The sequence below is a fragment of the Chlorocebus sabaeus genome, chromosome 20, assembly GCF_047675955.1.
Source record: "Chlorocebus sabaeus isolate Y175 chromosome 20, mChlSab1.0.hap1, whole genome shotgun sequence".
NCBI classification, from domain to species: Eukaryota; Metazoa; Chordata; class Mammalia; order Primates; family Cercopithecidae; genus Chlorocebus; species Chlorocebus sabaeus.
The window spans coordinates 34,720,467-34,736,734 of NC_132923.1; the positions used below are offsets into that span (position 1 = coordinate 34,720,467).

Genomic DNA, 16,268 nt, shown 5'->3' on the forward strand with positions numbered 1-16,268 from the left:
AAATGAATTCAAGGAATGATATAAAACAAAAGTTATGCATCAGTTCTGATAGAAAAAAGAGATCAGAGAATGGAGTTATTGTATGGGTTAAGAGTGTGCAAGCACGCTAAATTGAAAAATAAAAATGTCCTGCACGACTGCAGTAAATATCATATGCAAATTGTGAGTGCACGAACTGTGTCCACTCTTAGAACCAGCTTATGGCAGTTTTTAGTAACAAGTGCCAAGGTAAATGTGCATAATAACTACAATGACTTTCACAGTGATTCAAGGACAACACAACATTCTTAAAATTAAAAGATGAAATCAATAGCAACTGAAAATTAAAAGGTACTAATACATCTTCATATTATTAAACACAACCTCATCAGTTTAAATTCAGGAAAGCAGGTGCGTGTGCCATGTTGATGTTATTAATTTAAAATGTATTATTTAACTGGAACTTTCTGGCATTTTTGCTACATAAAGTAAGATGAATAATAAATTTATTCCTAATCTTTGTACATATTTGTTGCATAGCTTTGTACATGTATATTTTATTACATAATCGTTATAAACAAATAATATGCATACTTTATTATTATTATTATTTTACCTATGTTTGAAATGGATTATTTGGTAACTCTTGCATGAGAAATCCTGCTCTAGGCTTTAAAACTTTTCAAATACAAACCAAAGTAAGTAATGAAAGTAATATATTTACCGCAAGCGTGTACATACACACACATACACTGAAAATTTTGTTTTTCATTTTCAGTGTAATATAAAAATTATAAAATTCACTCTGAGGTATTTTATTCTATTCTATTTCAATTTTAAGTCTGTTTATAGCCCATTAAATTAATTGAACAGCCTAATGATAGTGAAGCCACACAATTTGTAAACCTCTGCTTTGGAGACCTTGCCAAACAGTTCAACAGTCTTCACAGGCTATCTTGATATGGATCAAAGGTCCAAAAATGGGTTAAATATGAGAAGACCGAAGTTTCAACAGCAGAAAAGGAAATTGTTAAAAGCTCTCATTGATGTACAGGATTAATATAAAATTCATGGAAAATGATTAATGAAGCATGGAATTTAGGTGTATTTTAATATAATCGTGTGTGTGTGTGTCTGTGTGTGTGTGTATTCTTGAGCTTTACCAAGGTAGAACAGCACATAAGTCTAAGGTCAAAATCCCAGTTTAAAAGTAGTTTTGTCAGAGTGTGCTGATATGCTTGACGTAGCTGTAGCAACAGAGATAAGTGGAGGTTTGGGATTCTAGTAGAGTGCAACAGAAAAAAGACAATAGATTGTAAACAAATAAACAAATAGAGGAATTTAGTCCAAAGCTATGGTAAAACTGTTGGAGAAGTAAGTCCCATTGTGGTTAAAAATAAAGGTTATACAACATGCACAAGGGCATAATGACTCTCAGAAAGGGTTTAAAAATAAACACGTTAAACCTAAGCCCATTTGTCTTATTTAGTCACCCCAAATCCAGGGGCTTGAAAGTAGGCAGGGTGTTTACATTTATTAGTATTATATATATTCTCTTTATACAAAGTGAATAGCTCATTGCTGGGATCATGTCCCCTGTGTCCTGAGTGTTGTGAACCAAAGAAATCTCTCAGGTGCTTCCATGCCACAAATAACATGCTTAAGCTCCATGTAAGGAAAATATTTCCAAACATGCTAATGGAAAACTTAAAGAAGGAACCTGTCCTTTCAATATATATAATTTGTGTTAAAGGTGCTTAAAGTTACACAGTTATAGAATGAATAGTTTAAATTACTGAAATACAATTACAATCTGTATTAGTGTTCCCTTTATTGGACTGTAAAACACATTTAAAATAAACTTTAAGAGGAAAAATTACATATGACCTAAAGACGAATAGTAAAATAGACATTCATTATGCCAAATACTCTATTTTTCTTTAAAATTGAAAATATTAAATGACATTGTCTGAAAAAGTGTAATTCCCTTTGAGTTTATGCAAAAGAAAATAAATAGAATAAGTAAAAGTCAATCTACTGGAAAATAAAAGTATTCTTAGTGTTTAAATTATCTGGATTAAATAGCCTCACTGATTTACTTAATGAGATAATTTATATGTTTACAATTTTATGATTCTCAGTATACATTTAGTATCTCAAAAGAGATTGTTTTATAAAATATCAGATAATAATTAGGAACAATCACTTCTTTTCTGGCATCTCACTAATAGAGCACTTTGTATTTCTGGCTCTTTGTGTTATACCTTCTATTAACTTACACTGGAAACCAAATTTAAAACTATTTTTTGCCAAAGTGGAGAGAGCTTTATTGGCCATGCTCATCCTTGTCAACTTTTTAAAAATTTGTATTTATTATTCTTTCAATTTTTAAAACACTACTCTAGTTGAATAGTAAACAAAACAGTAGCCAGTAGTGAGCATATTAGGATTACAGTCCTTTGCTCATTCACTACTGCACATAAAATGTTAGCAGCGAGTGTTATCACTGGTCTGCTTAAGAGGTTTGACACTGAACAGCTCTGAAACGATGTTTATCACCTTCATGCTTTTCCATTGTAACAGTTGTGCATTCGCTTCTCCATTGTAGTGGCATCAGCGTCGTCTTTCCTGATTTGAATCAGAGTCCACCAATTCTACTTGATTCATCTCATCAGTCTCTTCTACTTCTTTCCTCTTGGGTAGGAGTTTTTCCAGCAAGACGTTTGTCAAAAAAGGGAAAGCCATTATCAAGAAAGTTTACCTTAAATTCAGTGATTAAGCGCCTTCTCATGTGGTCTACAATAAATTGGCCTGCCTTCATTTAACACATACTCGATGGCTCCATGCTTGACAACATGATCTGGATGAGAGATGATGACTGTGGTTCAGTTGTCAAGAGTGGATATTGGCTTTCAGAAGCCATGCAATACTACAACCAGCTGTATGTCCATATATATGAAAAGGTCTTCTCTTCGTCAAAAACAGCATGGTCCTTCTGATCTAATGCAATGATAATATCTCCTGGCTCCAGTCCTGGTTTTTGGTCTCCTTCATCATGGGATGTTATTTTCTGGCCATCTTTCATGCCTCTATCAATGTGAATCACTAGAACTGTCTTCTCCCAAAACTATCTTCTTTCCATTGCAGCTTTTACATCTATCTTGAGGACTGATCTGTTCTGCATGGCCCTCGGTTTCCATGCACACAGCTTGAATTTGCTGAGCCATTCCGGGTTCTATCTGATGAATTCTTATTTGCATTCCAATACCTCAGCAATTAGGACAGCACTGTGCTGTTCTATTTTTTTTTTTCCACCTCTGACTTCACATCTGTCACAAATCACATTATGTTGCAGAGCCCATTTTCTTGTTGCAGCATCATATAAATCTTCTAAGGTTACTGAGAGCTGGTGTACAACATTTTTACCTTTCCTTTTAGTCTGCATCCTTCCTCCTCTTCAGAAACCAAAACTTGGCACACATGGACATTAAGAATCCTTTCACCTGTAAGAGAGATCAAAGATTCAGGAACTGAGGTTGATTAGAATGAATAAATGAATGAATATAAATGTTACCATATGATCTACTGGAAAAAATTCAAATCCTACTTTTCCTTTTACCCTTCACCAAAAATATTAAGAGTAAAATTTATAGCAAAGTATGAACAGAGTTAACTTTTATTCCTTGAATAGGTAAAGGTTGAATAGAGAGGACAAACATTTGTTTATAAACGCATTCTCTTTTGGAGAGAGCCTGTTTGCCAGGCCCTGTGGATTTCTTTGCCGAGGCTATGATAATGCTTACAGCAAAGAAGAAAAGAAGAGTTGGGCATCAGCCACAATGGTGGCTAAACTTTTAAATCAATGCAATTTTTTCACCATTTTTAAAGTACGAGTAGGCAAAATCATATAGTTTCTTTAATAGCCTTGCACATTAAAATGAAAAGAACAAAGAAAAGGGAGGGAAAGGGCAGCAATGGGAGAGGAGAAAGGAGGAGAAAAGGGAAGCAAACATATTATAAATCAGATTGTTTAAAGTAATTTTTAAAAAATTTGTTAAAGAGTGACCATATTTTTCTACTAAGATTTAATTTTTGAAAAAAGAATTAGGAAAAGTATGTTTGTTAGATACATGCGCAGATCTCAAAGACTGCTGTTCAGTTGTTGCTGCTCATAAGCTTCTATAGATGAAGTTTTTGTAGAGAAGCTTAAATTTGACTGGCTATCTGCTGGGGTCTCTTATATTTACCAGCTTGTTGTTAGAAGGGTTTTTGGGGAATACAAAAGCTTTATTATCTCCCCAGGCTGCTCTTGTCATCCTGACACAGAACTGAGACTAGAACCAGTACAATACATCTCTTGCTTGGCATACCTGTATAGTGTAAACAGGAAAAATAAATTGCAGAATCATTTATTATCAATATTAATAAAGTCTCACAGAGGGCAGAGTTTAATTTCATTCTTGTCCAGCAGAGCCATAGAAAATATGAAGCTTGAACCAATAAAGAACTTCAAGCTTTATACAATTATGTTTACACATTAAAAAATTTAAAATGTTGTCTTCAGTATGCCTAATTCTACAATCCACAGTGTACCCAAAGACAAGTTTAAGATTTGGGGAGAACTAAGTATTAGATAAATGCATATCATACTGGTCATGTTCAACATTTATATCTTTTTAAAATGGCAATGCCATATAATTCTAATGAATGCATAGTGAAATATTACTACACTTTATGATTTTCATGGTAAATAATGTCCATGTTAAACCTGAAATTTTAAACATCAGTAATGAGTATTAAATGTAAATAGCTTTGCATATACACATTGGAGATTTGGCCACTAACATTTATTTTCTTTAATAGCTAAGCACCATGCTTGTCTATGAAAAATGACATTACTGTAGATAATCTAATGCGTATAATTACTAGTCTTTAATATTTATCACAATATGAAACATTCAGTGAAACATTCAGTAGTATCTCAAAAATGCGATACTATACGAGAAAGTGGTCCATATTTTAAGAAAACAAACAAAGCCATGCTTCCTATGATTAACAGTGATTAGCAGCTCATCAGTATTTTTGATTATTCCTCTAGCTTACATTTTATTTTTATTGCTTTTATTTTAATATTCATACAGTAATAACTAGCATGATATTCATATAGTATCTACCTCGCTTATCTGGAATACTTGACAAAGTATACTATTATTTCCTTCAAAACTACTGACCATTTTAAATATCCTCCCGAATCTCTGCAAAATATTTAAATTGCTGTGCTTAACCCAAGCCACTGTTTATTTTTTATACTAGGTTAATGATTCATGGGATGAATTAACTAGTGCAAATTTAAAATCTCTAGCTAAATGCTGCCAAACTCTGAGGCCTGAGTGAAAGAAATATTCTCTCACACCAAGAACAATCTACAGGGTGCTAACATCAGTTCAACCAAAATAATTAGAAAGATAAATTTGCTAAATCACTGTGAAAACTAATGTATTACTAATAATGTATGGGAAATAGGCTGTTTCATTAAATTGAATTCCCAGATTACCAAAATGTTTGGTTAGGCTATATTGCATAAGGCATGAAAGACAATGGTATCTGCTGAAAAGTGGAAATATTTGCTGTTTGAAGGCTAATTTTTTCCAACAGTGTTAATCCATTCTGTTGTCTTCAATTTGCTGAACTATTACATCTTTTTATTAGTATTCAAATATTCCCAAATTATTTCTTGAATTTCATTTTTTTAATCATTTAAGCAATGAATCAAGTAGTTCTTCATTGAGTTTTAGAATTCAGAATATTCATTATATTCAGTACTACTTCATGGAATCATTTTTGTTTGTTTAATTTTGTTTTCTGCATAATGAACTTTGGTGAATAAACTCGGGAAATAAATAATTAAGTCTTTTATACAGATATCGGAAACAAAGTTTTACCTTGATTAGAAGGATAATCAACTAATACCTTGTTAAAGAAGTCACAAAATTCCTGACTCATTGTGATATTTTCATGTTGGCTGTGATATATTCTTTTGGAGAATTAGAAAACCAATGACAGTTATTATAAAAATTTCAGAAATTATAGAAAAGTCTAAAAAGTAAATTGAAACTAATATCACTCCTAATTGTAGCAAGATTTCATCACAATAGTTTTCGTCTAGATTATTTTTTTCTTTCTGTGTGTATGTGTGTATCTCCATAGGCATAATTGTGTTTTAAGGTTGTTCATATTATTGTACACAAAGATTATCCTCCTTTGTTCACTTATACTACATCCAAGCATTTTCCAAGATCATTAACTATTTTCCGAGGTCATTAAAAGCTCTTTGAAAGACATACTTTTAATATGAAGAAGTATCATATTTTCCAAGATCATTAAAACTATTTTCCAAAATCATTTTCCAAGATCATTATTTTCCAAGTTCATTAAAAGCTATTATTTTCCAAGATCATTAAAAGCTCCTTGAAAGACATACTTTTAATATGAACAAGTATCATAAGACTTCAACCTGATTTACTTGATCAGTTCCCTGTGACTGAATTTTTTGGGTGTTTTCAACTTAGTCATTATATATAATATGAATGACAATAGTTGTTCTCCACTTTTTTCTGGCTTTTTTTTATTATCCTTAAGATGACTTCTGAGAAGTAGAATTATAGGTTCAAATGATATGAAAAATAAGATATTTAAAAGTAGAAAAATAATTTATTTAAATTTGACAAATACATATAGAATAAAAGTAACCATCTTAAACTCCTTTTAATCTTTTACCTCTTAGTCAAATACTACCAAGTTTTATGTACATTTTTATATACATTATCTATGGTAGATCAGTATATCCAAATATACAAATTTATTACATGCACATTTTTATTTCTGTTTAATTTTTGACCAATAAAAATGAATCGTGCCATAATTTCACATTTGATTTTTCCCATTTAATAATATAAGTATTTTTCCAAGTCAATAATTATAAATGAAACACACTCATGTTAATAGCTGCATACTATAAAACTACGCAGTTTGGACATACGAGTTTTTAATTTAATTATTCTTATTGATTGGCATTTATGTTGTTTCAAATAATGCAGCCATAAGCATGAGACATGTATCCTCATATACTGATGCTTTCTTTTCTCTATTATAATAGACTCAATTGTGGGATTTGTAGTATTTTAACAGACAATTTTAAGGTTGTTTATATTACTTATACACAAAGATTTTCACTTTATACTACATCATAACTGTTTGGAAAATAAGTATTTTCCAAGATGATTATACTATTACTTGTACACAGAGTACAATAATACTGAATTTGCAGAAGATTTTAGCAATCATGTTGCATAAGAGACTGCCTGTTCCCCATATCAAATTGAATTAAGACATGTTCTAGACATTATTGACCTTAAAACCTTATTAGAGAGACAATTCTCTTTAGGAGAATTTCTTTCAAATTTTATTTTTCCTATTAATGAATTTAAATATGTTATTATATGTGTATTTCTAATTTTCATTTCATATTCCATAAATTGCATTTCCACATTTCTTGCCTATATTTTATTGGTTTGACATTTTATTATAAATATCTAGGAGCTCTTTAATGTTAAAAATTTTTAACATTTTCTCTGTCATAGATACACAATTCTTTTCTTTCGAATATTTGTTCTTTTATTGTGTTTATTATGTTTACTGCCACAATAATTTTTTTTTTCCATTCCTGGAGTCAAATCTTTAAATTTTTTGATTCATGGCTTTTTGTGTCTTGATATTTGTATAACCTCACTTACCAGGAGGTTATAAAAATATTTCATCTATATCTATATTTTATGCATTATAATTTATTTAAGAAAACAAAATTTTCTGCAGATAATTTGAGGAAAAAAGGGTCAAATTAACTTATTACAGAGTATTAACTAATTGTTCTGATAGCAAATACTAAAATATCCATTAATTCCCCTCTTAAGATTTTTCAAGAGAAGCAATTATATAACTGAGGGTAGTCCATTGGAGGAAAGTATGATATTTTATTTACCTTATTATACCCAGAGCCTGTCATAGGAGATGACATTTAATAAATGTTTGATGAATACATTGGAAAGAATCAACAAGGAGAAAATATGGTCTCATTAGCAATCTGGTAAAGGAGTTTGTTCCAATAATCAATTGCTGTGCAACAAACCATCCCAAAATTTCGTGGCTTCATATGGTGATTTTTTAATTGTCTGTCTCACAGCTGTGTGGATTGGTTTGCCTCCGCTATGTGGTTTTTATTTGGAGGTTTTTCGTGCAACTGCAGTCAGATAACCCCTGGAATCATCTTAACTTGTGTCCCCACTCACATATCTGATGTCCTAGCTGGAATGGCTGCAGTAGCCAGGGGCTGGTTCCCCCAAGCCAACATGCTATGCCTTGGATCTTGCTTCTTCCCCCTCTAGTCTCACTTCACTTCTTTCCTTTGCCTTGTGACTGAACTGGATGAGAAACATCACCACTTTATTTTATGTACATACAAAATTATCACCCTCCACCTACCTACCAGCCGGCCTCCTCCCTCCCCGAGACTTTTATGTATCATTGCATAATGTCTGAGCCAAAAGTTGAGCTGCATTTCTATAAAATGAACAACTTAAAATTAAGTATTAGTTAACTTCTTAAGTCTTTCCGCTTTTTATTACTTTTTTTTTTCCATACCACGTATGTTTTCTCCTCCCTCGCCTCTCTTTTCTTACACATTTCAAATCTTGGGTGGTTGCGGGGAGAGGGCGGAACCTTCTCATTTTTGCATGAACTCAAAAGAAGAAAGTTAAACATTTTTTAAAAGACAAATACCTTTGTTTTTGTATGTACTCCCTCTTGCCCATATTCCAAATTAAGCTCAAGCTTCACTATTCAAAAATTCAACTGAAGCTTTTACATCACTTATTATAAAATATTAATTGAGTGTTTACACAACTCCTCCTTTGTCACTAATATCTATACCTGTACACTGGACCCTTGAACAATGAGAGGCTTAGGGGTGCTGATATCCTGTGCAGTCAAAAACCCATGTATAACTTTTGATTCCCTCAAAACGTAACTACTAATAGCCTGCTGTTGACTGGAAGACGTACCAGTAGCGTAAAACGTTGATTGACACACATTTTGTGTGTTATGTGTATCATATACCATATTTTTATGACAAAGTAAGCTAAAGAAAAGAAAATGTTATTAAGAAAATCATAGAAAAGAGAAAATTTATATACTATCCATTAAGTGAAAGTGAATCATTATAAAAGTCTTCATCCTCATTATCTTCACATTGATTAGGCTGAGAAGGAAAAGGAAAAGAAGGGGCTGGTCTTGCTGTCTCCATGACGGAGGCAGAAGAGATGAGGGAGATGGAAGGAGAGAAAGGAGAGGCAGGCACTCTCCATGTCACTTTATGGAAATACATCATAACTTCTTTCTGACTTTTGCTTTTTCATTTATCTAAAAATGTTTCCATATGGTGCCAATCCTTTTTCCATCATTTACTTTACTTCAGTGCTTGTATCATGGAAGGGCCCATGTCATAAAAAGTAAAGGAAGTCTTGAATAATCATAAACTTTCCGTCTGTTACCTGGCTCTGGTTCTGAAGCTCCCATCTCCATAAAGTGGTCTTCTGTTAATTCCTGTGGTGTGGTGTCTACTAGCTCTTGAACGTCTATAAAATCTATAGCTGGAAACGCTGTATTCATCACGTTTTTTTTTCATATCCACAGTCTCTTTCATAGTTTTCCTGACTGGCTCTGTTGTAAATCCTGTGTAGACATACACAACATATGGACAATTTTCTCCAGCAGAAATCTGATGGCTTTCATGGATTTCATGGATTTCATGGATTTTTCTATAAGAACAATGACATCTTCAATGGAATTTCATGGTGTTCTGTCTTTTGGGGTTCACTTTCATAGCACTGAAAATACTTCCCATAGAGGAACATGTGTAATGAGCCTTGAAGGTTCTTATGACCTTCTGATCTACAGGCTGAATTAGAAACATTGTGTTTCAGGGCAAGTAGGACACTTAAAGGTCTTTGATATTGAACTCATGGGATTCTGGGTGGCCACGCGCATTGTACAGTATTAAAAGAACTTTAAAAGTCAATCCCTTACTAACAAGGTACTTCCTGACTTCAGGGACAAAGCATCAATAGAACCATTCCAGAGAAAGGATTTTCATTGTCCAGGCCTTCTTATTGTACAACCAAAAGACTGGCAGCTAGTATTATCTTTTGCTTTGAAGGCTTCAGGATTAACAGCCTTATAGATAAAGGCAGTCCTGATTATAAACTGACTGCATTTGCACAAAACATTATAGATAGCCTGTTACTTTCTGTCTTAAATCCTGGTGCTCTTCCTTACTAATATATGTCCCTTGTGGCATTTTTTGTCTGTTTTGGTTTTTGTTTTTGTTTTCAGAATAGAACACTTATCTCTGCATTAAAAAAACTGGTTCAGAAAGGTGTCCTTTCTTCTCAACAAAATTCATAAGGGTGTCTGGGAACTTATCTGCTGCCTCTTGGTTAACAGAGGGTATTTCTCCTAATATCTTGACGTTTTTAGTCAATCTCTTTTGGAAAGCATTAAACCATCCTTTGCTGGCACTAAATTCTCCAGCTTTAGATTCCTCACCTTCCTTTTACTTTAAATTCTCATATAATGACTTTTCTTAGTAAAGAGGGAAATCCCAAGGGGACCAGGAAACTGGAGAGGATGTTGGGAGAGGTCTGGGGCTCCAGAAAGTCCATAGATGGGGATAGAAAACAGAAGCTCTAAGAAGTCAAAGAAAGTACAGATTCTTCTAGATCATTGATGGTGCTGTGAACGAATGTTGATGAATAAGCCCAAACTTTCTCCCGTATTTTCAATACTCCTGGTGATAGTGGCTTAAAAGATGGTGAGAATCAATACAGATCAGGATTTAAAAAAAATAAAGATAGCAAGTTTTTATTTCCCTTTGGAAGGCCAGATGGAACTTGCTCTCTTGTCCTTTACTCTTAATGTTTATTATTCTAAATATTATGAATGTCGTGGATGTATTTAACTCTGAAGATGTTTGTCTTTTACATATGTAAACAGTAAAAGTATACATTCTTGAGAAAGTAAAAATGCAATTATATGTATGTCGATAGATATAATAATTATTAATTGCACATCAGTTCTTTTTCATACTATTCTAGCAAGAAAAAGAGAGGCAGGTAATTATACTAAAATTGATATTGTACCCAGATGGGAAAGCCAAGTAACTAGAACATGCCTTAAAAAAGTGATGCAGTGAAACACATAATTGGACATTATCAACGACATTAAGGGTATGTCACAGACACACATTGGTAAGGAAGGAAGGGATTCTGAAATATACAGTAGGAGGTACTCCTCCTACCACTTAGAGAGCTTATACCACAGTGGAATAAGAAATGGCTTGAAATATTCTATGACTATATTATTTTAATTGGAAGTAGAAATTTGAATTTCCATATTTTTGAATCATATGTGTGTGTATATATATGTGTGTATATATAGTATAGAAATTGCATATATGTATATATATTATATATTATATATAGTATATATATAACAGTAAATATAAGCAGGCAAATATTCAGGTTTGATATTAACCAGGCTCCTCCAGGAGTCAAGCTAAAACCATTGATTTTTTTAAAACTGTAATACCAGTTACCTTCATCTTCTATTCCACTGGAAAAATGACAGCCACCTGGGACAGTTTTGCAGAGTAAGATTGGCTGATAGAATTAACCTTAGGCTCACTTGATCTTCATTGGTCATGTCTTAGTTCCTTCCTATCTTCACTCAAGAAGGTCTTTGGTAAACAAACTACTACCCAAAGCCTTGACCCAAGGAACTATGCCCAGAGCCATTCTGACTAGATTATTTGGGGTAAGTAGATATGAAAGATAAAACTGTCAAAATGGGAGATAATTTTATTTTTCATGTCTACTTTAACCTTACTGTTGTTACTGTAAAACAGGTGATCAGTCTCCTTCTCAGGAGACCTGACTTCATAAAACACCAGATGATTTCCTGGACTTCACCATCCTTGGCAGCTGTCCCTGCCTTGTTGAGGTTGGTCAAACCGTCATAGGTTTACTCACTACAGGCAGTTACATCTGGGGCAGTGTCATTTGGTACTGCCCAAGAGTCTATCTAGATTGTGGTCTTCTGTACCAAAATGAAGCAGATGTAAAACTCATAGCAACCATCTCTCACTTTAACTTCTCATTCCCTGTCAGGCTTACATCAGTGTTGTCCTAGCAGAAAAAGCAGTACTCCAGGTTTCAGGAGTTCTCAAGGATCCGGATCAATACTATCTTATAGGCAGCCCTGGCAGCAGGATTGGCAAGCTCTACTGACTTGGGTTTGCATAGACATGAAAAGTGAATTAGTTAAAGATTTGTTTGGTAAATTTTAGTTACCCTAATCTAATATATGTGGATATTCTATATATGACTATATAACAATAGCAGAACTAGAAAACTTCTTTTAATCTTTATATATATATATATATATATGCACTTATATTAAGGGTAGAAGTAATGTAATGTTGTTTCATTGCTTTGTTGATTTTGACATACATAAATTTTTGGATATAACATTTTTGAAAATTTGATTGTTATATAATCAATACTCATGTAGTTTTCCAAAACACCATTAATCTTCATTTTAATGTCGCATGTTATACTCAATGGTATCTTAAAATCAAATGAATGTCATATGTGTGTGTCTGTGTGTGTGTGTGTGTATTTCATGACTAAATTTTCATTATCTGTATTTAAAATAAAACTAATTAAATTATGTTATGTGGTGTGAATTTTCATGAGGTTAATTTCTAAAGTTGTAATCAGTGAAGAAATGGTTAATCTCTATGTGTTTTTATCAGATGTCTAGACATAATTATTAAATATTTAGGCAAAAGTACAGAAAAGCAGATGGGATTTCTGACAACAAAAGGTCTGAATGCTTGTTGTACAGCTGCTCTTTTTATAATCCCAGATTTTAGGAGATGGAAGAAAGAATGTTTTGTGAGATTTTTCATCAATTACATGCTATTTTCCTTTACAATAAGAATGTAATTTAAGAGAAACTTTATTTTGGGGTGTTATTTGGCCTCTTACAAATTCATAAAAGAGTGACTACTGACTCAGAATATGTATGAAATTCAGAAAATGCATTTACCAAGTAAACCTTGCATCACTTTTCCTTAAATTAAAATTTCCTGAATACAGAATAAAAGACATTTGTCTATTTGCTATTCAGAATTACATTTACCAAAAGGGCATTCAATCAATCCACAGCTAAATCTAGGCTTCTATATAAATCCACTTATATTAAGTGAATTAGTAATATTCCAGCCATGAAAAATGATAGGAATACATGATTTTTGACCCAGACCCAATGTATGGCATCAAAAAGCAAAATAGCTCATTAAATAAGACATAAAAAATACCAAACAAATATCAAACAAAATATTTTACAAACAGAAGAAGAAATGATATAGAGCCCAGCATCAAATAATTTAAGATATAGCAAAACAGCTGAAATATTGAATTGAGAGAAAATGATTATTGTAAGGAATAATTTCTCATTTACATAAGATAGAGGTATGATCAAGAATAGGAAGAACTATAAATACATTTGGAAGTTCAAATTCAAACTATGCTATATAGTCAGTAGCACGTATAAATAATGTCATAAAAACTGACATTGAAAGAAAAAAATGTAGTGTTTAATAAAATCAATCCATGTTTCCTGTGTTTTAAGCAAAAAATTGATTCTCATTAGTCCTTAACAAAAGAGTGATACAACAATCCACTGAGACTCTGTGGCATCCTCTGAATAAGTTTCATAGTTTTTTTTTTTTAACTTTAGTACAATCTCAAAGCTGAGGTGATAATTCAGCTCATTCCAAATTATCCCTTCTCTGCTTCCCTCCCTTGGTGATATTCCTCAGAACTTTCACAAGCATTGGTGGTCAATATGTTACCAAATGTGGTTCAGTTACAAATATTTTTCAGCTCATATGATTTCTCTAAGGGGCAATGATTACTGGTTGAAGTCCATGATGAGGTACACCTAAAAGCTATTTCTACAATTGCTCTCTGCCAACTGAACTATAGCTGATCTGAACTGCACACATTTGTACCAAGGCTAATTCTTCATTAGTTTTCGAGGACTGTGGTTGCTTCTGTCTTCTAGAGCTGTCTAGTAAGATTTTCTACCACCATCATGAGTTGCTTCCTAGAACTCTGTTGCCATTGCTCAAAAGATGGACCCAGAAGATGCATGGCAACTAAGGCTGCTACCAGCTCACAGGTAATGGCTTCCAGCATGAGCCTAGGTTAATACTGGAATCTTGTCTCCATTATTTCTACTCCTACTGCTTCCTATAACCACTAATCTCAAACCAGTGTTAGAGCCTCAGTGCTACAGATGGCATCAGTATTCATCACTGTAGCTGATGTAGAATACAAATTTATCAGCTTATGAAAGTTACCTTCCCTCTGATGTGACTAGCTTAATGGGTGACCCAATATATATGAGTGCCTGCGTGTTTTGTGGACTCTACATAGTAAGTTTACATCTGCTTCCTCTGGCACTGATGGGGTCTACACAGAGCAGTTCGGAGAAGTTAGTTCAGGTGTGCTGCACCATCACTGCCTACCACCCAATATCCAAAAATGAAGCATATGACCATTAACACAACAATGGAGATAAAACAATCTAACCGCCATCACATTAATTAAAAAATAGTACCCACACTTCTCTGATAAATGTCTCTAAGACATAAATCCAGCTTTGGGTCTTTCCAAAGATTTTTCAATTTTCAGAGTCTCAAGGTCTTGCATTGAAATGAAAGTCTTAGTGCCTAGTTGTAGCTTCTCTAGGACATGCGGTTGAGAAGGCACTTAAATTCCCATTGTGTCTCAAGAGTATGCTCCTGAAGTCCTTTCACTCTATGAGCTGTATCTAAGGTGATACCATCAGCCATACATATCCTAAGCCAGTTTTATAAGTATTAAATAGAAAAAAACTTATCTAGCAAACTCTAAAACTCTAAAGGAATCTGAATAGTACTAAGACTTTATTATAATGATATTAAAGTTACAACTAAGCTTTAGTAAAAGATGTGCTGTACAAATAAAATTTGAAAAAAGATGCTTCATTAAAGACCAAATATTTAAACACAATGTTAACAACTAAGTGACTTTAAATACTTAGACTAAGATCATTTTTAGTAAGATTGTACATGTTAAAATTACTCTTACATTTAATTAGAAAAAACAGGTTGATAATGAAAGTAACACTAAACACTAAAAGTCTAGAGTAGGTTTTACCTATTTATCATTCCCTCTTTCTTCTCCTATTCCAAAATTCTTATGCAACATTGTCTCACAAAAATTAAAATATACAAAGTAACTTCTGATGATGCTGTTTATTTTATGTAATAGTGTTGTTTTGGAAATATAGTTCATTGAAAAACTGTTTTCTAATATGTACTATCAGTGTCAACAAAATTGGAACATGTTTAGTCAAACAAAATACACGTTCTGTATTTTGATCTCCTGATGTCTTTACTATTATAAAATAGTAGTCAAGGGATAAAACTTGTTGGTACCAAGAAGTCCTTCAGGAATGAGGAAGAAGTAATGGAAAGAGAGGAATCTAGTTATCCTAATAGATACTGATGGTGTCACTCTTAAAGCTTTATCTTAAATGAACAGCTGGGCTAAAAGTTTCAACTTTCGAATCCAGACTTCTTCAAATGATCAGCAAATTAGAAATAACCATGGTTTGTATATTTACTATTAGTCAAATATTGCAACTATCTGAATATTTTACAACATATTTGCATACTACTTTATTGTTTACAAAGAAACTTTCATACGTAAGCTCATTTGTTCTTCAAAATGGCTCAGTGAAGGATCCGTCCACCAACAAGTATGTTTCAGATATTGTGTGAATAGATTGGACTCTCTTTTTCTAGACAAACTGAAATTATAACCCAAGTGATGCACCTAAGAGGGTGACAGAGCTAGATAAGGAATTGAGATTATGATGATTGCAAACCTTGTGTCCATCCCACTTTAGGATACTGACATTTACAAAACAATATGAATACAATTACATGGCACAATGATTTGTTACAACCTATACTAAAACCTTGGAAAAACCACCATGCAGTCTTCTAAATGATTTTAACATACAGAATTCAGGTAGGATGATTATTTAAAAAATAAAAAATA

General features: G+C 32.9%; 1 protein-coding gene and 1 pseudogene across 1 annotated transcript in view; one reads left to right on the forward strand and one right to left on the reverse strand.

Annotated features, from left to right (window-relative positions):
- Positions 1-16,268, forward strand: part of OLFM3 (olfactomedin 3) — a 200,792-nt gene that overhangs the window by 108,182 nt on the left and 76,342 nt on the right. The window lies entirely within an intron of this gene.
- Positions 2,467-3,239, reverse strand: LOC140709427 (dnaJ homolog subfamily A member 1 pseudogene; annotated as a pseudogene).